Below are 24,300 nucleotides of genomic sequence, written 5' to 3' on the forward strand. Positions count from 1 at the left end.
ACCAGGATATGACAATGTTTTTAAAAAGTCACTAGCCACAGGGCTAGTGGGTTTGTAAATTCCACTAGCCCACCAAAATAAAGCACTAGCCCAAATTTCTGATGAAAAAAAGAAAGAAAGAAATGTTTTATTTAATGATACACTCAACACATTTTTATTTACGGTTATATGGCGTCAGACATATAGTTAAGGACCACACAGATTTTGAGAGGAAACCCTCTGTCGCCACTACATGGGCTACTCTTCCGATTAGCAGCAAGGGATCTTTTATTTGCGCTTCCCACAGGCAGGATAGCACAAACCATGGCCTTTGTTGAACCAGTTATGGATCACTGGTCGGTGCAAGTGGTTTACACCTACCCATTAAGCCTTGCGGAGCACTCACTCAGGGTTTGGAGTCGGTATCTGGATTAAAAATCCCATGCCTCGACTGGGATCTGAACCCAGTACCTACCAGCCTGTAGACCGATGGCCTACCTTGACGCCACCGAGGCCGGTAAATTTCTGATGAATTACAACACACTTTATATAGGGCAGTAACCCAACCCCTATAGTACCTGTTTTCTTCTCCTTTTTTATATACATGAGTGTAACATTTTAATTTTTTTTTTTTTTTTAGTATTATTAGTATTAGTATTATTTAGTGAAATTTATTTCAACCTGTACAGGTAAATGAAATTTAAAAAATAAATTTATAATTTAGTTTTTTTAAAACTGCATGACCTACTGTATTTTGTTAAGTTTGATCCTAAACCATTGTTCTGTTTTTGCTCCCATCATCCATCCCTGCCCCTCATCCAGAGTGGGTAAGCAATATAAAGCCACTAGCCCATCAGGTTACTGGTTTTGCATTTGTCACTAGCCCTGCATTTAAAAGCACTAGCCCTGGGCGTTGGGCTAGCAGATTTGTTGAACTCTGCTGAACAAAATGTTCTGTGATTTACAGGTACCTGGTAGTTGTGACTGTGGTCTATGAAAAATAATAAATGTTTAATTGCACCCAAGCACTTTCTTTCAGAGATTTAATTTTCCAGGGTTTTTAAAAATCAATTTTCCACTTTTGTTGCTACATGTACGGTAATTAAATATTTGAGGCAAGAGTTGTTTCGGATTTTATCTGAAATTAGAACCATTGGGAAAAATTTATCAACTGGTTGTAATTGTAAGACAGAACTGAAAACCTTGTCAGCTACAATTTATAGGATCATTAACCATGGACTATTATTGTATTATATGAGCTGAATCATTTAAAAGCCATATATCAAGGTCGTCGATGTTTCTGACTAGCATCAGTACCTGTACCTGTGACTTTAACTGATGTAAATTGCTGCGAGTTTTAGCCACAGGGAATGTTGAAGCCTGCCCTGTAATTGTTTTGTTGATGTAAGAACATGTTATGGATCACCATTCCCAGCATTTTTATTTTACTGGTATTGATCAATCGTATTGGCAGTGATACACTAATTCACTATGCTGGAACTGGCCAGTATTTGACTTTGTTGCTGTTCACTGTGGTCATTGTGAAGATCTGTATTATATGTAAGCTCTTTATAACAATTTCCAATCCTTCTGATCGATTCTCCACTTTTGATCTGTACTGACGACCGCTCTTTGTACTTACTCTGCTACCTACTCATAGGGATCTTTTTGTGTTCATGTCCATTTTACTACTTCATGTATTCTTATGCTAACATTATGCTAAATGTTGCATACAAAGATGAATTCCATAAATAAAACCTTCATCTTTGTGATAAAATGACTTAAGAGGATATATATATATATATATATATATATATATATATATATATATATATATATATATATATATATATATATAAAATCTATACATGGTGGCCATATATCTATTAAATAGCCTATAAATTACTTTGACACTTAGTCACGAGAGATGACTCTTGATCTTAAAACTTGATGCTGTCACAAAACAACTTGTTTTAAAAAGCTATAAGGCATCTTTTATCAGGATATCATTGCAGATGCTGGACATTATGCATGATGGGGCTCTAGTCTATGGCATTTGACATGTAAAGGGGTGTTCAAGTCATGTTCCTTAGGAAAATACATTTAAACAAGAACATTTGCTTTGAGCAGGGGTGTGTTTCAACCCTCAATCTCCCCCAGGCCCCTGTAGACACTCCTGTCACTCCATTGTCAGGCTGGAATTAGTTGAAATCGCCATAAAGACTGTTAATTACAAGATGGAAAAGAAAGTCCACTGCTGCTAGCAAGCACACTGACATTATTAACTATCAGCTGGAGTCATACAGACAGAATAGCAGCACTGACTGGAACAGGAAATAAGTGGAGAGATGTTGACTTATCTGCAGGATTTTAGTGAGTACATGCATACATACATGTAGGAAATTGTGTAGTGTGTGTGTGGGGGGGGGGGGGGGGGTCTAAGTTGTGGAGAGCAGAGTTCTTAGGGGGGTTGGGTCATGCTCAACCTGAAAATTTATACATTAAAGAAAATTCTTGGGAGTAAGGGTGGTTTCAACCCCCTCCCATAAATACCTGCCTGTAAAAGTGCCTAGTATGGTTTCTGAAAATGAACTGTTTATTGAGTGATGATAGACAATTCACAATCTGTTTACAAAAGACAGAACCCCCAGTCTTGAACATATCTGCTGGGAAATTCAGAGAATGTGCCCAAGACAGATGTGCTTGAACCTTCATTGGATGTCAAATGATTGATTGATTGATTGATATGTTGTGTGTAAATAAGAATACAATCATTTAATAAATTGGCACAGCATGAGGTGAGCCATAGTCCCTTTTTAACTTACTAAGGCTTCTTATATTCTGCATGTACAGTATGTGAACTATGAGTGACCTGTACTCATAATTGTTTTGACATAGTAAATCAAACCCTTGACATCATGCACTTAAGTTAGTTTTTATTCTAGTTTGTTTTCCCCCTCTGTGTTTCCAAATGATGTGTTCAGACATGTGAGTTCTTGAAAATCTGAAGTGGAAGGTGGTGGCAATATTTAGGCACAGTATATTGTAGTTTATACAGTTTGTCTAAAAAGATCACTTAAAATACAGTGAAATACCTTTAAACCAGACACAGAGGGGACAAAGTAAAAAGTCTGATTTTAAAGGGTATACAGTTTAAAGAGGTTCTATTTTGATATTTAAAAGGGACCATGAGAAATATCTGGTTTTGAGGGAATTCTGGTTCACAGAGGGCCCGGTTTGAAGGTTTTCACTGTAGAAGTGAAGGGAAGGAAGGAAGGAAATGTTTTATTTAATGACACACTCAGCACATTTTATTTACAGTTATATGGCATCAGGCATATGGTTAAAGACCACACAGATATAGAGAGAGGAAACCTGCTGTCGCCACTTCATGGGCTACTCTTTTCAATTAGCAGCAAGGGATCTTTTATATGCACCAATCTGTAGAAGTGAAGGGGAAAAATGGCATAATATTTGTGTATACAAATAGAAGCTGATTATGACCATGCCTACCTTTAACTGATGTTGAGTGGGATGCAGTTGAGTATGATCATCAGATCTTTATTGTGTCCCAACATTGCTGATATATCAAAGTTAAGGACATGGTATGTGCTGTCTTCTATGAGAATATAATATTGCATATAAAAGATGCCATGCAGGGCTGCACAGATTGTGCAAACAATTGTTTTGTTGGTGTGCAGGCTGCACGGAACCATGCTTCTAGAACCTATTTGCCGTTTGAGCACATTTTGTACTTTGCTGAACAATATTTTGCTCTTACTAACCATTAACCCACTGTCCTGGACAGACAGCCCAGATTATAAGATCGCAGAGATTTGTGTCCAGGCCAGGACAGCATACCTGAACCTTAATTGGATAAAAGCGCAAAAATAAATGAATGGAGGAAAGAAGCAGGTTCCCCCCCCCCCCATCTCTCCCTCTCCTCCTCTCTCTCTCTCTCTCTCTCTCTCTCTCTCTCTCTCTCTCTCTCTCTCTCTCTCTCTCTCTCTCTCTCTCTCTCTAAACCTAGTGTCGAAACAACCATGCATTAAACACCAGATGTTCATATTATTAAATGTATGAGGTATCATTAAACATTCCTTTCTTCTGGTGTAAACACATTCACACTGTTTGCGTTACAAAAATGTAGGCATTATATTTTAATTACACTAACAAATACATGTAATCAAGTATGCTTGCCAGTTAAATTATCATTTGCAAAAAATGAATGGAAATATTTAAAGCATGTACAGCTGAATCTGCTATAATTACTTGTATAAAGGATACCTGCTGTTATTACTTGAATACAGGACACCTGGGACCAGTCTCACTGCACATCGTTAACGTAAACTTGCGTGTAAATGTAATCTTACATGTACGTAAACATAAATCTACGACTAAATCACAGTTCATCTTACTGCTAACAGTACAACTAATAATAGTTGGAAGTATACATATTTCATTTTCAAGAGTTTTATTATATATGTTTGTAGACTGATAATCGGCAGTATTGTCCACCACTCCACAAAGTCTATGTTGTTTTTTATTCCCAATTTTGGAGTAAAAAATAACCAAGCTGAATGTAAATAATTACCTATTTTTAATTATTATTAAGACTTATTTTGAAAATGTCATATAACATTTGACAAACACCCCCATATGCAAAATAATTAGTTTGAATTAATACAAGTACATATATAGTATTTCTCTTTTTAAATTTAACTCATGTTTTTAAAATGAAACTGAAAATTCCCAATTTTTTGGTAAAACAATGCTAAAATTCGCAAAGTCAAACTTTAGAAATAAAACCTATATAATGTTCAATCTTCAATAACATTTGATGTAATTTTCTGTATGAAATAGACCGGCCTCGGTGGCGTCGTGGTTAGGCCATCGGTCTACAGGCTGGTAGGTACTGGGTTCAGATCCCAGTCAAGGCATGGGATTTTTAATCCAGATACCGACTCCAAACCCTGAGTGAGTGCTCTGCAAGGCTCAATGGGTAGGTGTAAACCACTTGCGTCGACCAGTGATCCATAACTGGTTCAACAAAGGCCATGGTTTGTGCTATCCTGCCTGTGGGAAGTGCGAATAAAAGTTCCCTTGCTACTAATCGGAAAGAGTAGCCCATGTAGTGGTGAAAGCGGGTTTCCTCTCCAAATCTGTGTAGTCCTTAACCATATGTTATATGCCATATAACCATAAATAAAATATGTTGAGTGCATCGTTAAATAAAACATTTCTTTCTTTCTTTCTGTATGAAATAGATGCCAAACACATGTAAACATTAGACAGGTGTAACTGCTTAATCACAAAAGCTACCTTTGTAAGTACTTAATGACCTTTTCATTCCAGCCAGTGCTCCACAGCTGGTATAACAAAGGCTGTGGTATGTACTATCCTGTCTGTGGGATGGTGCATATAAAAGATCCCTTGCTGCTAATCGAAAAGAGTAGCCCATGAACTGGTGACAGCAGGTTTCCTCTCTAAATATCTGTGTGGTTCTTAACCATATGTCTGATGCCATATAACCGTAAATAAAATGTGTTGAGTGTGTCATTAAATAAAACATTTCCTTCCCTCCTTCAATGACCTTTATATCAGTTTCTAGTTATTTTTGGAATTTATGGGTATGGAGTCTTGTTTATCAATCCCATTAAACTACATTATGTTAATATACAGCTCTTCCCCCCCCCCCCCCCCCCCCCCCCCCCCCCCACCAATACCAAATTCCTATAGCTGCAACTGATAATCATGTGGTTTGTGTAATTATATATGCATATTTAATGGATGGCATTTCATATACTAGGTTCATACTCGGCGTTCATAGTCGAATTTAGACTTGATATACTGCAATATATGTTGGGATTGAAGGCCATATAATGCTGCAGTGATTGTTATATCAATGAATTTTCTGGTAGTATTGAACTAATTCGGTATCGTCTTCGTCGTTTGAATAATGTATGGATTTCTCAAGCAGTATTACTGCTGAGACCGGGTTAATTTGGTGATGTGGATGTTGAGTGTATAGATTATTGATGCCATGGTCAATTAAGCCACAAGAAGACATTTTTAATGTGATCTCTAACGCACACTCTAATAACATTCCTTAACAGTGGTTGGCAATTAAATAGTTTGTTTCTTAAAGGAAAAGAATTAAAAACAGTTTGCTGAAGTCATCACAGGTAAAAATAGGTTTACCATAAAATATACATACAGTATGAAACTACATTGGCCTCGGTAGTGTAGTGGTTAAAAACTACATCTGCCTCGGTAGTGTAGCAGTTAAAACTACATCGGCCTCAGTAGTGTCAAAATTATGTTTTCATTGCTCTATTGTGCATGTTCGTAAGTTAGTAAATATCTGCTTCAACTTTTTTACAAAATTTTATTAAAACATGAATGTATCTTATTGTATTGCGATATAGCTGTCCTGAATCGATGTATCGTATCATAGTACTCGTATCGCAATATGATATTATATCACCATATCGTTACCACTCTGATGTACATGTATTTAAGTTTGTACATTTTCATATCGTCTTTTTTATGCAAACTTATTAAAACATGAGTGTACTGGTATCATGACACAGCTACAATAAATCAATCCATTATATCATGGATGATGATGTAATGAAGCGAGTGGTGTTTCGCCCACGTAGAAATAGTTTTGTGCAAGCACGCGCAAGTGGGAGCAATTGCTTGCATCAAGCTATAAGGACTGCAATGTTGGTCCTTGATGTGTGTGCATGCTGTATGCTGGCGAGTGGGAACGGTTGCTTGCGTCAAGCCATAAGGACTGCAGTGTTGGTCCTTGATGTGTGTGCATGCTGTATGCTGGCAAGTGGGAACGGTTGCTTGCATCAAACCATAAGGACTGCAATGTTGGTCCTTGATGTGTGTGCATGCTGTATGCTGGAGCCAGGTGGAGATGACATGGCCAGTGCTGAGACTGTGATTGAAATGTCTCAAATGGTTTTGTATTGATCAAAGCGTCACGACCGGCTTTTGGCATTTGAGCAACAACTGAAAGAATTCAACTAAAGTTGACATTTGATGATTTGTTTTTCTCTTGTTCTCTCAGTAATGCAGGGTCAGTGTTTTCTGAATGAAGACAAGTTTTGGGGGTGAGTTTATCAGGTGCATGCCTGCCTTTAGGAAGAAGTGGGAGGGGTGTGTAAGAGTTCTGGGGTCAAATTCACAAAGCTCTTTTGGCACTGCACTAAGACACTGCAAGGTTGTGAGACTAGTGAATTAGGCCGCTGGTTTTAAACCATCCCAAGTAGTGGTTTATATGTAAATGTTGTGCCCAACCCGTTTTCAATCAACTGAATGTCAAGGTCAGTCGTTAAATCAGTTGAACTGATTAACTAGAAGCATCAATGAATTTATTAACAGTTGATTGAAGCTTTTTGGTATCATCTTCAGCAGATAAATAATGTATGCACTTTTCAAGACCATTCAACAGCTCAGCCATGCTTTGTTTACCATTGATTATCCATAATATGATTAATTGATGAAGGATGATAATGCTGTGGTAGGATATTCCATGTGGTCTTAGTTTTGAAAGAAATACTGTTTGTTTTGTGAATTGTTAGATTTGTCACCTATAGAACAATGTTTGTCACCACACATTGTATTGTCTTTTGAACGTAATATTTCCCATGTGATGTTCATTTCCTTTTCATCCTTATCATTGCCACATGACTAGAACATTAAAGGATATGGTACAAAGAAATTGCATATTAAAGATCCTTTGCTGTTATTTGGTAGGAATAGCCTATGTGGCACCATCAGATTTCCTCCTTATACTGTGTTAAAATAACCATATTATGTTAGACACCAAACAGCCTTAGTTTATAATGTGTAACGACCCCTTCCCTTTCTCCCAGATGAATTGCATGTCAAGGAGAGAATCTTGAGAATAGTGAGATATAAATACAAAAATAAATTGTAATTATTTTCACTATTGTCACCACCATTATCATCACCACCAATACCATTATCATCATCAATACCACCACCATCAACATTATCATCATCACCACAACCACTACCATTCATTATCGTCATCAATACCACCACCTTTACCAGCACTACCACCATCATCATTACCACTATCACCACCATCATCATCACTACCTCCTTCATCACCTCCACTACCACCACAACCACTATCATCATCACCATTAACATCACCACTACCACCACCATCATCATAACAACCACCATTATCATCATCACCACCATAACCACCACTATCACTAGCATCATCATCATTATCACCACCACCATCATTATCATTATCATCATCATCATCACTATCACAATCATTACCATCACCATCATCAAAATCACCTCCACCACCATCATTACCACCACTATCACTAGTATTATCACCATTATCACCACCACCACCATCATCATCATCATCACTATCACAATCATTACCATCACCATCATCAAAATCACCTCCACCACCATCATTACCACCACTATCACTAGTATTATCACCATTATCACCACCACCACCATCATCATCATCATCACTATCACAATCATTACCATCACCATCATCAAAATCACCTCCACCACCATCATTACAACCACCACATTTATTACCACCACTAGTACCACCATAATCAACATCAATATTGTCATTCCTTTTAATATAATATTCATTGGGAGATCAATCATTCATACATTCCACCACTTGTACAATTCCTCTTTGAAAGAGCACAAAACCCCCAGTTCACATGGAGTTTTTACCTATCTGCTACATTAAACAATGCAAGTACATGGGGATCTAAACACTACCGTATCACCTTCTTAAACCCTTGATGGTCACATCCAGGGTTTCAAAATACCACTCACCTGTGGTATATATATATGTAAAAGTAACACGAAGCTGACTGCCAGGCATACAGCCAATGTACTGGCAGAGTGTGGAGTCAGTGTAGGCTGCAGTCGGTATTGATTTTGCTCTCTGGACAGTCTGGCCTGACTTGCTGTAAACTGGACAGTGAGTAATCACAATATTTTGGTCATTCTAAAAACTTGATTAATACTGCACATATTTGTTTTTGCTGATGAAGACTTCAGGACACTCTAAGAGGATCTCTCTGTGTGATTTGATTGTGTTGGCTTGTTGCGGGCTCTGACAGATATATGTCTGTCATCATGTAACAAACTTGAATGTCAAAGACACATTGCCAGATCCTGTGTGTTGTTACCAACCGGATTACTGACAGCCAGAGAGTATAATGTCTGGATGGTATTGACTTTCTGCAAAGGGTGTACTGGATTGTGAGATATCTACTGGTTTAAGGTAATTGTTTTATGGGTGTCACATATAGACATAAATATACCTTATATTACATGTAAATGTATGTTTTGCAAGTTAACTTTACGTATGTGTCTGGACTAAGGATAAGTCTTTATTTTTTTTATCAGTGGTTACAATGTCCATCTGAGGTGATAGGTTTATGGGTCAATCCTCTAGAGGACCCTCTTGGTTCTGTTGGCATGCTCTTGGTTCTCTCGGCATCCTCTTGGTTCTCTCGGTATCCTCTTGGTTCTCTCGGTATCCTCTTGGTTCTCTCGGCATCCTCTTAGTGACATCTTGAAACAGAGTTCATTCAAATCTAGCAACAGCTTTCAATATATATACATATTAAGTAATATATATGGACACTATTTGTTGATGTTTTTTACAAATAATTTTATTATATTGTTAGTAATTTTGGCAGATTATCTTATATATTACATTTCTAATTCAAATGAACTGTATTTAAAATGCGAATTAAGCCTTAAGGACAAAGTGTCCACAGAGAATGCATTCATGCATGCATGATACTGTGCAATAGCTAGATTTGTAAATGCACCTACCTCCTTTGGAATAAACACTTTGAAGTGCTAAAATGTCATCAAACCATCATAGGCTATGACGTCACCACAGCACATGCCATAGTGATTTCATAGTTTAAAATGGTTTTTACAATTTCATAGCACTAAAATACATATAGCTTCAAAAATATGGGCCCTGGCCTTGTGCTTATAAAACTTTTAGAGTCTAGACTCAAGACTCTAATAGAGTCTGAGACGTGAACGTCATGGCAACGCCATACAAATTGTATGTGTGCGACGTCATTAGAGACTGAGTCTGGACTCTAAATGTTTTATAAGCATGGGCCCAAGTGTGTAATAGTTACTGGAAAGAAAAGGATTAATTATTTAACAAGACCTCAGCACATTTTTAAACTATGCATGGCTACTTGATGTCTTACATAAGATTATTTAGACAGAGAGCAAAAAGAGCTAAAAACCTTGCTGCCACCACATATACGTCTCCAAATACTAAAGCAGGAAACTATCTGTCATGTGTATTGTCCCTCTGACAGGACAACAGGCCTCAGCAAATTGCGAGAGTGATAGTTTTGTTCGTGCGTCGCTCGCGTAAGTATAGTTTTGTGTAATCCATTTTTCATTTGTTCATTGAATGTATGGCATCATTTACATGGTCATGAGGGGTTACATAAAAAACTAAATGGGTTACCTGAATTTGTATTTGCGTAACTCACAAGCGGTTAACGCCAATGTTCAATTCTCAGAGGCCAGGGATAATACAAAACACAGCCTTTTATGTTCCAGTCATAGAGCAGGGGTGGGACGTAGCCCAGTGGTAAAGTGTTTGCTTGATGCATGGTCGGTCTAGGATCGATCCCCATCAGTGGACCCATTGGACTATTTCTCATTCCAGCCAGTTCTTCACAACTGGTATAACAAAGGCCATGGTGTGTACTATCCTGTCTGTGGGATGGTGCATATAAAAGATCCCTTGCTGCTAATCGAAAAGAGTAGCCCATGAAGTGGCGACAGCGGGTTTCCTCTCAATATCTGTGTGGTTCTTAACCATATGTCTGACACCATATAAGCATAAATAAAATGTGTTGAGTACGTCGTTAAATAAAACATTTCCTAGTCATGGAGCATTGCTTAGATAACGAAAAACTCATGAATCCACTCACGGCAGTTGATCCTGCAACCCATCACACAACAGGTGAGCAGTACCACTGTGCTACATCCCACCCCTTCACATCATTGATGCATTTACCTTAGTTTGACACCCAATAGCCAATGTTTTTTTCATGCAGGGGTGTTGTTAAACATTCATTTATTTATTCATTCCCACCCCGTTTTACTGTAATGCTCCTAAACTGCTTAAGGGTTGAGATGATCGAACCACCTCGGTGGATCCATTCAACAGATTGATTTTTTTTCTCGTTCCAACCAGTGCACCAAACTAGTCAAAGGCTGTGGTATGTGCTTTCCTGTTTGTGGGAAAGTGCATATAAAAGATCCCTTGCTGCATTAGGAAAAACATAGCAGGTTTCCTTTGATGACTACATAATATAGAAACTTACCAAATATTAGACATGCAATAGCCAATGATTCATTAATCAATGTGCTCTAGCGGTGTCATTAAACACAACAAACTTCTTCCTAAATTGTGTAATACCCGTATATCCATCACTGGTTCTTTTATTTGGAGACACTGTCTGACATTAAATTTCTAGATCTCTGTTTTACAGTTTTGTGATTTAAAGAAGGAAATATCGACTGACTTATTAAAAATAAATAAAATACTGGATGCATCACGCTTTTCAAGTTGTCTCTGATCACAAAAGAAATATTGACATCAGTTATGTTGATGCTGTCTGAGTCTGGGTTTATGAATTTTAAATCAGTATGGAAAACAACATGCTATTGTTAAGTCAGCTAGAATATGCAGAGTATGACGGTTATGTAATAATGACAGAAAAAATGTGTTGTGTCATAGATTTAAGTTGTCTTGACTACAGTTGTTATTTTTATTGTTCATTTAACTTAATGGATTATGTTTTGGGTTTTTTTAATAATGTGTCAAGTAATTCAAGTAATGTCTCTGTGACTTAAAAATTAAAAAAAGATAAATATTATATGTGGGTTTCATTGGACAAAATTATATTTTCGTGCATGTCATAATCTTTTACAGGAGTATGACTTTATACTTTTATAATTTTGTTTGTATTTAAGAATCTGCAAAGTATTTCATTTCAAATAGCCAATAACCACTTCCATTATGGATAAATATTATGAACCACAAAATAAGTGTATTTAAAAAGTAGCTTAAACAACCTCATTCATCTTAACCTCTTAACATCTTAATTCAATATGGGTGGTACAAGAGGGTTTCTTTTTTAACACTAATTCATAAAACTTTATGAATGGAGTTGTGTGTCTATGATATAAGACTGGGTCTTTTTCTTCTGTTTTAAATCCGCAAATACAATACGGGTGATAGAAGATATGCTGTATGTCACAGGAGAGATACAAAGATATGCTGTGTGGTACACATGTATTATCAGGTTGGGACACCGGTTTGCCAACAGTTGGTGCACTGTGTTGTGTGTAGTTGTGTTGGAGGCCCGCCAACACCTGTCATGTTATCACCCAGTCTGTGAAGGGGACCACTGCCTATGAAAGACTTGGCAAGGTGTATCGGGAATGTGATCTGTGACGTCACTTTGTTTTCTCAACTGAGGTTAAAAGTAACTGTCAGAATCTGACAGCATTATCTGTACATGTAATCTCACAAAATCTCTTTATGTTTGTTTGAATTCTGGAGGTTTTCTGGAATGCTGTGACCACGTTATGTTGAGACTGTATGTGTGTTACAGCTGCATGAAGTTGGTCAGCTGTTTGGACATATGACTTATCATTCTTCAAAGCAAAGGTATTTTTGTTTACTTACCTTAAAACATTTATATGCCTGTACAGAAAATAATACATAATGCAAAAGACTTTTTAAACAGATACTGTGTGTAATTATAGTGCTATCAAATTTTTATTTTTATTTGTTGTGGACAGTAAATATATTCAAGATTGTTAATTTAGTAATGTTCATATACAGGGAACAATTTGTTCAGTATTAAAACATTAAACAATACTTGCTATTCAATTTCAGTTAACTAGATATGTCACTAATCAAGATTTTGAAGAAAAAAATGTACATGTACCTCGATTAGTGGAAATTCATTAACTCAGTTGATAGAGTACTTGTTGAGGTTGAGTAGGATTTAAAAAAGATTTTCTTTACAATCAATATCATTGCAGTTTATTCAAAATTATATTTCATTGGACAAATATTTTAATACCTGATTATATAAGATGGTATTTTAAAAATTATTATTGGAATAATTGTATTGATCCTATTAAAATGGTAATTAAATAAATGCAGGTAAAAAAAGATGTTATCTTTGAAAAGGTTTTAAACCTTTACGTGGAATTTATTTTGTATTCGGTTACAAGTACTGCCCTTGCCTTAGGATAATATTTGTTATTGCTCATACTTGCATTAAAAATGTGTCATGAGCATTTAACTTGAAAGTGTCTTTCACAGTATTGGTTAGAACAAGCTACTATAATCACAGCATTCAGAATTCACTCAGGTATGCATGTCTTAGGTGTCACATAGTTACACAGATAGTTGTCATATTTGTTTAAATCGGTTAGTGACAGTGTGTAAAATGCCATGCAGTGAAAGTAAAGGTGTTACACAATTCTCAAAGCACCACTATTTATCTCACCAAGATATGTGAAGTTCACAACCTGTTTAATAAAAAATAATTAAATTTCTGTTACATTCATTACAATGTAACGTCATCCCATCCCAGCTGTAGCAACGGGAGTTTGTAAAAATTACATCGTCAGAGAATGTCATATCTGATGACGTTATTTTATATGGGCAAGGTGTCTTATTGAGCATTATTGTTTATGGATAAAAATTAATTCAAAATAAAGTATGACGTTTTAGTGTTATTATTAGTCTGTATGATTCAAATTTAATTATAGGTATTGTCTGTTATTTCTTTTACGTTTATAATGTTTTTATGTTTTGCTAATAATGGAAAATGTATCAGGTTTCCTCTCTAAGATTATGTGTCAGAATTACCAAATCTTTGACATCCAATAGCCAATGATTAATGTGCTCTAGTGTTGTCGTTAAAGAAAACAAACTTTAAACTTCTTTAGAGTAAGATGCTTGTTATGAATGCTGGTGAACAGTGTACCAACACGGGCTGTACACAACTGGCTACCTGTCTTCCAGGTAACTATTTATAAAATGTGGGCATGGCTTGTCATCAGGAAACTGGAAAGCAAAAACAAATAGTCAGCAAGAGAACATGGCTGAAGAATGATTTCAAGCTAATTTAATATGTATATCTGGGGTGGGTTTTTTCAATGTGTACAGGTTTGTTTTTAATTATACTTTCATTTCATTTCAACTTATTTTCATGCATATATCCAGTTAAGGTTCAAGCACACTGTCCTGGGCACACACCTCGGCTATCTGGGCTCTGTCAGGACAGTGGGTCAGTTGTTAGTGGTTAGGGAGAGAAAAGAGGGTGTAGTGGTCTTACACCTACCCACTGAGTCGTTAAAACTCACTCTGCATGGGTTAGAGCCAGTACTGGGCTGCAAACCCAATACCTACCAGTGTTGGCTTAATGGATGGCTTAACCACAACACCATTTTTAGTCTTTTTTCTGTTTAAATGAAACCGTGTTTTGTTAACTTTATCAGTTCATCTGCATGTGCAGGTGCATTCACGCTTCATAGTACATGTATTTTAAAGAGATGTGTAGGTAGTAATTGCTGGGGTTTTTTTTGGTGGTGTTGTTTTTTTTAAAGATACATATTACTTTTTTTTCAACAAGGTATGGTATATTTTTTAAGACAATTTTTTATTTTGTATTTCAAATACATGTTTGATCAAAATAATAATACTCAGTTTTACTAACAAAACTAATTTGAAGAATGTTCAAGAGTTAAAAACCTACATTTAAATGTATGGCAAGTCCAGCCTTATAAACAGTGTTGTTTTATTTAGGCCAAAATGTGCCAGCAATCAATTTCTGATACTTCTGACAGAATGACTCAATTTGATAATGGGGGTTTCCCATCCCAGCCAGTGCCACACAGCATGCATGTCCTGTCTGTGGGGAAATGCATATGAAAGATCCTTGCTACTAATGGAAAAACATAGCAGGTTTCCTCTAAGACTATGTAATGTCAAAATTATCAAATATTTGACATTCAATAGATGATTATTAATAAATCAGTGTTCTCTACAAGCGTCATTCAACAAAACAAACTTGAACTTTATCTGGTTAAACAAATATTCCTTTATTTCTTTTATAATAGCTGGCATCTGTCAGAATGCTTCTTCAAACAAATTTTAAATTTAAATAATATTAGGCTCATTCTGTGTGTCTCGGAATATTACAGGAGTAATTGTATATGTGTGGAAATTACTGTGCTGGATGTTTTGTGTTGAGACAGACACTACGCCCATGTTCTGTAATGATGGAGGTTAGTAGTGCTTCAAAGCTTGCTGAACCCCGCAGTACTCGGTACAAAACGTGAACTGTAAGGGAAGAGTCTATTCACTGTCTGTTTATTGATTTAAAACTGCATGACGATGTTTTCTTTGAAGATTGGGCAAATCGATACATTGCACTGTAACTTGGTCCCTGTAAGATGGCACCTGTTTGTATATTATTTTAAGAAGTTGTCTCAGTAGTTCACACATTGCAACAGCTGTACATTATTTCTTAATTACAATTTACAGTGAAGCCTGTCTAAACCAGATCACACAGGAGATCTAATATTTATCTGATTTAGACAGGTTCCGGTGTTTAGATGGTCATTTTTATAATTTACAAAATTTGGGACCATGAAACTTAGCCTGTTTTGACAGAAATCCAGTTTGTTCCGGGTCCAGTTTAAACAGGTGCATATAAAATATCCCTTGCTGCTAATCGAAAAGAGTAGTCCATTAAGTGGCGACAGCAGATTTCCTCTCACAATATCTGTATGGTCCTTAACCATATATCTGACATCATATAACCGTAAATAAAATGTGTTGAGTGTGTTGTTAAATAAAACATGTCTTTCTGTGCATTGGAATACTTTCTGTAGGTTGGGGAAGGATTTAGTTTAGTCAGTAGAGCACTTGCCTAATGTGTTAGGATCAAACTACCACAGGGGACCTTTTGGGGTTTTCCATCTCAACCAGTGCTCTGTGACATGTATATCAAAGGCCGTAGTATGTGCTGTCCTGTCTGAGAATCTGCATATAAAGGACTCCTTGCTCCTAATGAAAAAATGTAGCTGGTTTCCTTTTAAAGACTACAAATCAATATGCCCTAGAGGTGTTGTTAAACAAAACAAACTTTTTAACTAAAGACTACATAGAATGTTTGACATCCAATGTGCTCTGGTGGTGTTGTTAAACGAAACAAATTTGAATAAACATTTGAGTGTTTGTGTATATAAAGGATGGGCTCTTTATTTATATTCTGTCTGCATGGACCTGCCCATATTTTAACATCTGTGAAAAGGTCATGTGTATTTGCATGTCATTTCTGTTACTCCTTTTAGGGTTTTTCTTTACTTTTACTAACAGGTTTTAATATTGTATATCAAAAAATATATATTGGTCAGAAATAAAATTGCTGGCTTCTCGCTGGGTGGGTAAACCTCCTCCATAATGATGCTAGTGTCATCTGTTTTGTGTGAGCGTGCTTTGATAATAGCCTGATTTATGGAACACAATGAGGTTTAGTGGTGCGTTCAAAAACTAATATGTTCTGGTACATCAACCAACTGAATATCTAGTCTCGACTGCACTGGTTTTTACTCTGATATTCAGTGGAGATATTCGCAATGACCGAGCTCTGATACAGCTACACTGATAACTAATTTACTGCTTGATGCGAAGCTATAGTTTGTAAGATTTGTGTGGCAGAATTAACAATTAATGTATTATTTTCCATGGTATTTGACTCCACTTTGTGTTACGGTTGTTGTATCATATCGGCCATATACAGATGTACAGTGCAGATCAGGTTGCAGCATGCAAGTATTTCCATTCTTTGTGTTTTGCCACACGGTCTCTTGAGTGTTTAAACAATTCAATTTTCTGACATTGCAAAATCCATATTTCTGTCAGTAACAGATTCAGGATCAGCACAAAAGGGGGAGGGGGTGTTTAGATTTGTGGTTGGATCTTTTTTTTGTTGCAAACTGTTCACCAGCAGATGGATATAATAGGGTTAGAATTGGGGATACGGTTAGAACAGTCTGCCAGCAAAACATCTGTTGACAAAACATTTGGTACCATTTAGACTGCTTCATAGAAAACTGGTGTTGAAAGAGGATTTCTTGGGTTTATGTAATCATATATATTGGTATTATACATAAGTTGCTCTTCTTGACATAATAGCACATGTATACAAAGTTCACAGGAATTAACTTTCAATGTTTCAAGACCCTTTATTTTTCCAGATTTTTGGTCAGCAGGCATTTTCTTTTGAAGGGGTAGGATGTATAGATGTGATGACACTTATACCAAAGAAAGAAATATTTTATTTAACGACGCACTCAACACATTTTATTTACGGTTATATGGCATCAGACATATAGTTAAGGACCACACAGATTTTGAGAGGAAACCCGCTGTCGCCACTTCATGGGCTACTCTTTTTGAATTAGCAGCAAGGGATCTTTTATATGCACCATCCCACAGACAGGATAGTACATACCACAACATTTGTTACATCAGTTGTGGAGCACTGGGTGGAACGAGAAATAGCCAATGGACCACACAGATTTTGAGAGGAAACCCGCTGTCAACACTTCATGGGCTACTCTTTTTCAATTAGCAGCAAGGGTTCTTTTATTTGCGCTTCCCACAGGCAGGATAGCACAAACCATGACCTTTGTTGAACCAGTTATGGATCACTGGTCAGTGCAAGTGGTTTACACCTAGCCATTGAGCCTTGCGGAGCACTCACTCAAGGTTTGGAGTCGGTATCTGGATTAAAAATCCCATGCCTCGACTGGGATCCGAACCCAGTACCTACCAGCCTGTAGACCGATGGCCTAACCACGACGCCACCGAGGCCGGTTACTTATACCAAAGGCCGATGCACTGTATGCACTGTCCTGTCTGTGAAAAAGTGGATATAAAAGGTTCTTGACTGCTTTATTGGTGACAGTAGCCTGTATTGCAGAGCAGATTTCTCTTTTTCTCTATTAACTAAATGTTGAAACCTGTTTAATATATATATCTTTACATTAAAAGGTGTTTAGGTGTTGTTAATTAAATATTCCTTTCCTTTCCTTTTGTCCTGGAAGTTGTGTGGAGATCTAGCTCAGTCGGTAGAGTGCTTGCCAGAGGTGTTTGCGACTTCAGATCAAATCACCTCAGTGGACACATTATCTGATTGTTTTATTCCACTCCAACAAATGCATTATGAATGGTGTATATATCAAAGGACATGGTATGTGCTGTCCTGTCTGTGGGAAAGTGCACATAAAAGATCCATTGCTACTAATCGAAGAATGTCAGAATTATCAAATAAATCAATGTACAGTGAAACTTGTCTTAACCGGATCACACTGGGGACCTAATATTTATCCAGTTTAGACAGGATCTGGTATTAAGAGGGTTATGTTTTAGAAGTTAGAAAATTCAGAACCATGAAATTTGGCTGTTTTAGACAGCATTCCAATTTGTTGAGGGTCTGGTTTAGACAGGTTTCACTGTATTGGTGGTGGTGTTAAATTGGGAATCCCCAATATGTTCGCTACAGGTGATTGATCCTCTGACCCATCACACCTGGAGAGGAAATTTCCACTGAGCTACATTCCTTTTCTTTTTTAGACTTACATGCATGACTAACATAATATAGTGAACTCATTATGTTAGCACCTTTTTGTTAAAGAGAGTTGAAATGACTGGAAACCAACATCTGCAGGTGTTTAAGATTATTTGCAGAATCCTGGTGTCTTTGCTTTGTCAATGATTACCCAAGCCTTTGTGTCAAGTTCAAAGATCTGGCACTAAGCACTTGCTGTGTTTCAAGAGTATGTGTAAATCTAAAGACAGGACCAGTCCAAATTTTCATTTAAGCTGTTGGAATAGGTTGAGTCTCTGTGATGTTTACCCTAAAGACAGGAGAGTGTGCTGGTCTGCCAAAAATCAACATTGCCAAGGCAATTAGATCAAGGTTGTCATGGCCGGCACCGTTGTTACACATATTACTCACTTAGTGCAAACTGTTCGCAGAATCACCCTGCTAGCCATTGGTCAGTCGTGTAAACAGAATATTCCTCATGTTTTTAAAAAGCAAATTCTTCCAATGCATATGATGATTTCTGATCTTGATAGTGGTGTGGTTAAGCCGTTGGACTTCGGGCTGATATGTACTGGGTTTGCATCTGGGTAGGAACCAGAACAAGTTTAATCAAGGAAGGAAATTGTTTATTTAACGACACACTCAACACATTTTATTTTACGGTTATATGGTTAAGGACCACATAGATATTGTGAGAGGAAACCTGCTGTCGCCACTTCATGGGCTACTCTTTTCGATTAGCAGCAAGGGATCTTTTATATGCACCATCCCACAAACAGGATAGCACATACCACAGTCTTTGATATACCAGTCGTGGTGCACTGGCTGGAATGAGAAATAGCCCAATGGACTGGGATCGATCCTAAACTGACCATGCATCAGGCGAGTGCTTTACCACTGGGCTACATCCTGCCTCCCAAGTCATTGGGTAGGTGTAAGGCCACTACACTGACTTCCCTCTCACTAACCATTAACAACTAATCACTAACCCATTGTCATGAACAGATGGCTCACATAGCTGAGCTGTGTGCCCAGGGCAGCGTGCTTGAACCTTAATTGGATATAATCACGAAAATAACAAAATGAAATGAAATATAATGTTTTCCTATTGCTTCAGTTTTAGTGATAAAAATAAATGTAAATCATAACATTACACATTACAAATGTACTGGGGGGGTGGGGTGGGGGGTGGGGTTAAACACAGGTGTTTAAGCATTGTCAATAACAGTAGTTTCACATGTGTAAGTCAAAGCCAGGCTTCGTAAATTCAGCTTATTGTGGGGTCACTTGATCCAGTAATGCAGTGATCATATGAAGAGTTAATTTTCCACAAAAAAAGATATAAACCAGTTTCCTAAATTTGGTGATTGTAAACTGATTTTAGTATAATTCAACAATGAAGTTTTCCCCAAAATGTGATCTATGTCATTTGAAGAGGATATTAAAACTATGCTTCATGTGATATAATATGCTACATCATGGTTTTCTCCAAATGACATAAATGGATATATATCACATTTTGGCAATGAATTCTTCATATGTTTATATTATTTGTAACTGCTATGTAACTTTCCTAGATGAAAGAGATTTTAATTAAACTTGTTATATTTGTGTATCTGAACTGGACAAAATGTTTTATATATGTACATTAACCTTGGCACGATCAAGATTACTTTCGCATCAAGGCGAGTTGAAGATTACTCATGATTGTAAGGCAATCAATTTGCAGCTCCCCATAAAACTTTCCAGGTGAGTGTAGAGGGGAGTGGGAGTGATCACCCGTCTTTCCTGGTGATGACTGGTTCAAATACCACAATAATCAGGGCTAGTATATATCCATGTGTTGCATTACATTACTTTATCCTGCAACCACCATTTCTATTGACAGAATATGATGACGGATAAAGCAAAGTCATATCCTGCTACTAGCAGGTTATGACTTTTGGTGTCACTTTTGTGACGTCAGACGTATAGCTACATTACAAAATCGCTCGTTTGACCTCTAGGTCATCAGACAATGTGCCTGAAATAACAGGAATAATAACTTTTCACTTAATTTTTATGGTCTGCAGCGTAAAAATAATAACTAGTTAATGATGTCGGATATCTGCTTTATCCTGTTCAGACCGAATGAGAAATTCCACTCAGCAGGGCCTCACAGAAATTCCCATTCTTACCGTCACAGGATAAAGCAGATATCTGACATCATTAACTAATTATTCTCTATTTAATGTTACATTACATTACATTTGTATTCAAGAATGTTGTGTTGCTGTTTGCAGACATACCGGTATTTGACGTAACACTTAGCCTCGTTATCCATAAACAGGTTTAGCATTACTGTCTTGGTCGTCTACTGCCAGGTCATTCTAAGACTAAAGTAAGATCTTCCAACAGATAGTTCCTGCTAATATTAAAGGCTTCTAATTACACAAGGTTTTGGTCGAACAGGTCATACATTTTTTTTTTTTTTGGCTAAATACAAATGTATAGTCTTGTGAATAATGCCTCCAGTGACTTGTGAAAATTAATTTCCATTGGGATCATCAGTAGAGCACTTGATTGTTACCCAGAGAATCATTGGGACCATCAGTAGAGCACTTGATTGTTACCCAGAGAATCATTGGTTCACAACTCCAATATCTCCAAAGTGGATCACATTAAATTATTTTGATATGACTTCATGGATGAAGGAAATGTTTTATTTAATGACACACTCAACACATTTTAATTACGGTTATATGGTGTCGGACATATAGTTAAGGACCACACAGATATAGAGAGAGGAAACCTGCTGTCGCCACTTCATGGGCTACTCTTTCTGATTAGCAGCAAGGGATTTTTTTATATGCACCATCCCACAGACAGGATAACACATACCACAGCCTTTGATATACCAGTCATGATGTGCTGGCTGGAGCGAGAAATAGCCCACTATTGGGGATCGATCCCAAACTGATGGCACATCAAGCGAACGCTTTACCACTGGGCTACATCCCGCCCCGACTTCATTGATGAATGAATGGATGGGTAGATGATAGATAGATGGATGGCATTGATGAATGAATGGATGGGTAGATGATAGATAGATGGATGGCATTGATGAATGAATGGATGAATGAATGGATGGGTAGATGATAGATAGATGGATGGCATGGATGAATGAATGGATGGGTAGATGATAGATAGATGGATGGCATTGATGAATGAATGGATGGGTAGATGATAGATAGATGGATGGCATTGGTGAATGAATGTATGAATGAATGGATGGGTAGATGATAGATAGATGGATGGAATGGATGAATGAATGGATGGGTAAGTGATAGATAGATGATGGCATGGATGAATGAATGGATGGGCAGATGATAGATAGATGGATGGCATGGATGAATGAATGGATGGGCAGATGATAGATAGATGGATGGCATGGATGAATGAGGATGAATGAATGGATGGGTAGATGATAGGTAGATGGATGGCATGGATGAATGAATGGATGGGTAGATGATAGATAGATGGATGGCATGGATGAATGAATGGATGGGTAGATGATAGGTAGATGGATGGCATGGATGAATGAATGGATGGGTAGATGATAGGTAGATGGATGGCATGGATGAATGAATGGATGGGTAGATGATAGATAGATGGATGGCATGGATGAATGAATGGATGGGTAGATGATAGGTAGATGGATGGCATGGATGAATGAATGGATGGGTAGATGATAGATAGATGGATGGCATGGATGAATGAATGGATGAATGAATGGATGGGTAGATGATAGATAGATGGATGGCATGGATGAATGAATGGATGAATAAATGGATGGGTAGATGATAGATAGATAGATGGATGGCATGGATGAATGAATGGATGGGTAGATGATAGATAGATGGATGGCATTGATGAATGAATGGATGAATGAATGGATGGGTAGATGATAGATAGATGGATGGCATGGATGAATGAATGGATGGGTAGATGATAGATAGATGGATGGCATGGATGAATGAATGGATGGGTAGATGATAGATAGATGGATGGCATTGATGAATGAATGGATGAATGAATGGATGGGTAGATGATAGATAGATGGATGGCATTGATGAATGAATGGATGAATGAATGGATGGGTAGATGATAGATAGATGGATGGCATGGATGAATGAATGGATGGGTAGATGATAGATAGATGGATGGCATTGATGAATGAATGGATGGGTAGATGATAGATAGATGGATGGCATTGGTGAATGAATGGATGAATGAATGGATGGGTAGATGATAGATAGATGGATGGAATGGATGAATGAATGGATGGGTAAGTGATAGATAGATGATGGCATGGATAAATGAATGGATGGGTAGATGATAGATAGATGGATGGCATGGATGAATGAATGGATGGGTAGATGATAGATAGATGGATGGCATGGATGAATGAATGGATGGGTAGATGATAGGTAGATGGATGGCATGGATGAATGAATGGATGGGTAGATGATAGATAGATGGATGGCATGGATGAATGAATGGATGGGTAGATGATAGGTAGATGGATGGCATGGATGAATGAATGGATGGGTAGATGATAGATAGATGGATGGCATGGATGAATGAATGGATGAATGAATGGATGGGTAGATGATAGATAGATGGATGGCATGGATGAATGAATGGATGAATAAATGGATGGGTAGATGATAGATAGATAGATGGATGGCATGGATGAATGAATGGATGAATGAATGGATGGGTAGATGATAGATGGATGGCATTGATGAATGAATGGATGAATGAATGGATGGGTAGATGATAGATAGATGGATGGCATGGATGAATGAATGGATGGGTAGATGATAGATAGATGGATGGCATGGATGAATGAATGGATGGGTAGATGATAGATAGATGGATGGCATTGATGAATGAATGGATGAATGAATGGATGGGTAGATGATAGATAGATGGATGGGTAGATGATAGATGGATGGCATTGATGAATGAATGGATGGGTAGATGATAGATAGATGGATGGCATGGATGAATGAATGGATGGGTAGATGATAGATGGATGGCATTGATGAATGAATGGATGAATGAATGGATGGGTAGATGATAGATAGATGGATGACATGGATGAATGAATGGATGGGTAGATGATAGATAGATAGATGGATGGCATGGATGAATGAATGGATGGGTAGATGATAGATAGATGGATGGCATTGGTGAATGAATGGATGAATGAATCGATGGGTAGATGATAGATAGATGGATGGAATGGATGAATGAATGGATGGGTAGATGATAGATAGATGATGGCATGGATGAATGAATGGATGGGTAGATGATAGATAGATGGATGGCATGGATGAATGAATGGATGGGTAGATGATAGATAGATGGATGGCATTGATGAATGAATGGATGGGTAGATGATAGATAGATGGATGGCATTGATGAATGAATGGATGGGTAGATGATAGATAGATGGATGGCATGGATGAATGAATGGATGGGTAGATGATAGATAGATGGATGGCATTGATGGATGAATGAATGGATG

The 24,300-nt window shown here is 37.3% G+C and overlaps 1 protein-coding gene across 4 annotated transcripts in view; it reads left to right on the forward strand.

Annotated features, from left to right (window-relative positions):
* LOC121371542 (neurexin-3a-like) overlaps positions 1 to 24,300 on the forward strand; it is a 138,678-nt gene that overhangs the window by 7,331 nt on the left and 107,047 nt on the right. For 2 of the 4 annotated variants that reach the window (XM_041497513.1, XM_041497516.1), the window contains exon 1: positions 12,408 to 12,754. The exons of 1 other annotated variant lie outside the window; for it this stretch is intronic. The gene's annotated coding sequence lies outside the window, so the exon portion shown is untranslated. Of the gene's footprint in view, positions 1 to 9,076; positions 9,308 to 12,407; positions 12,755 to 24,300 lie in introns of those variants that run through there. One more of the 4 variants, XM_041497515.1, reaches the window with a different exon arrangement.

Source organism: Gigantopelta aegis, chromosome 4 (assembly GCF_016097555.1).
Source record: "Gigantopelta aegis isolate Gae_Host chromosome 4, Gae_host_genome, whole genome shotgun sequence".
In the NCBI taxonomy this organism is placed as follows: domain Eukaryota; kingdom Metazoa; phylum Mollusca; class Gastropoda; order Neomphalida; family Peltospiridae; genus Gigantopelta; species Gigantopelta aegis.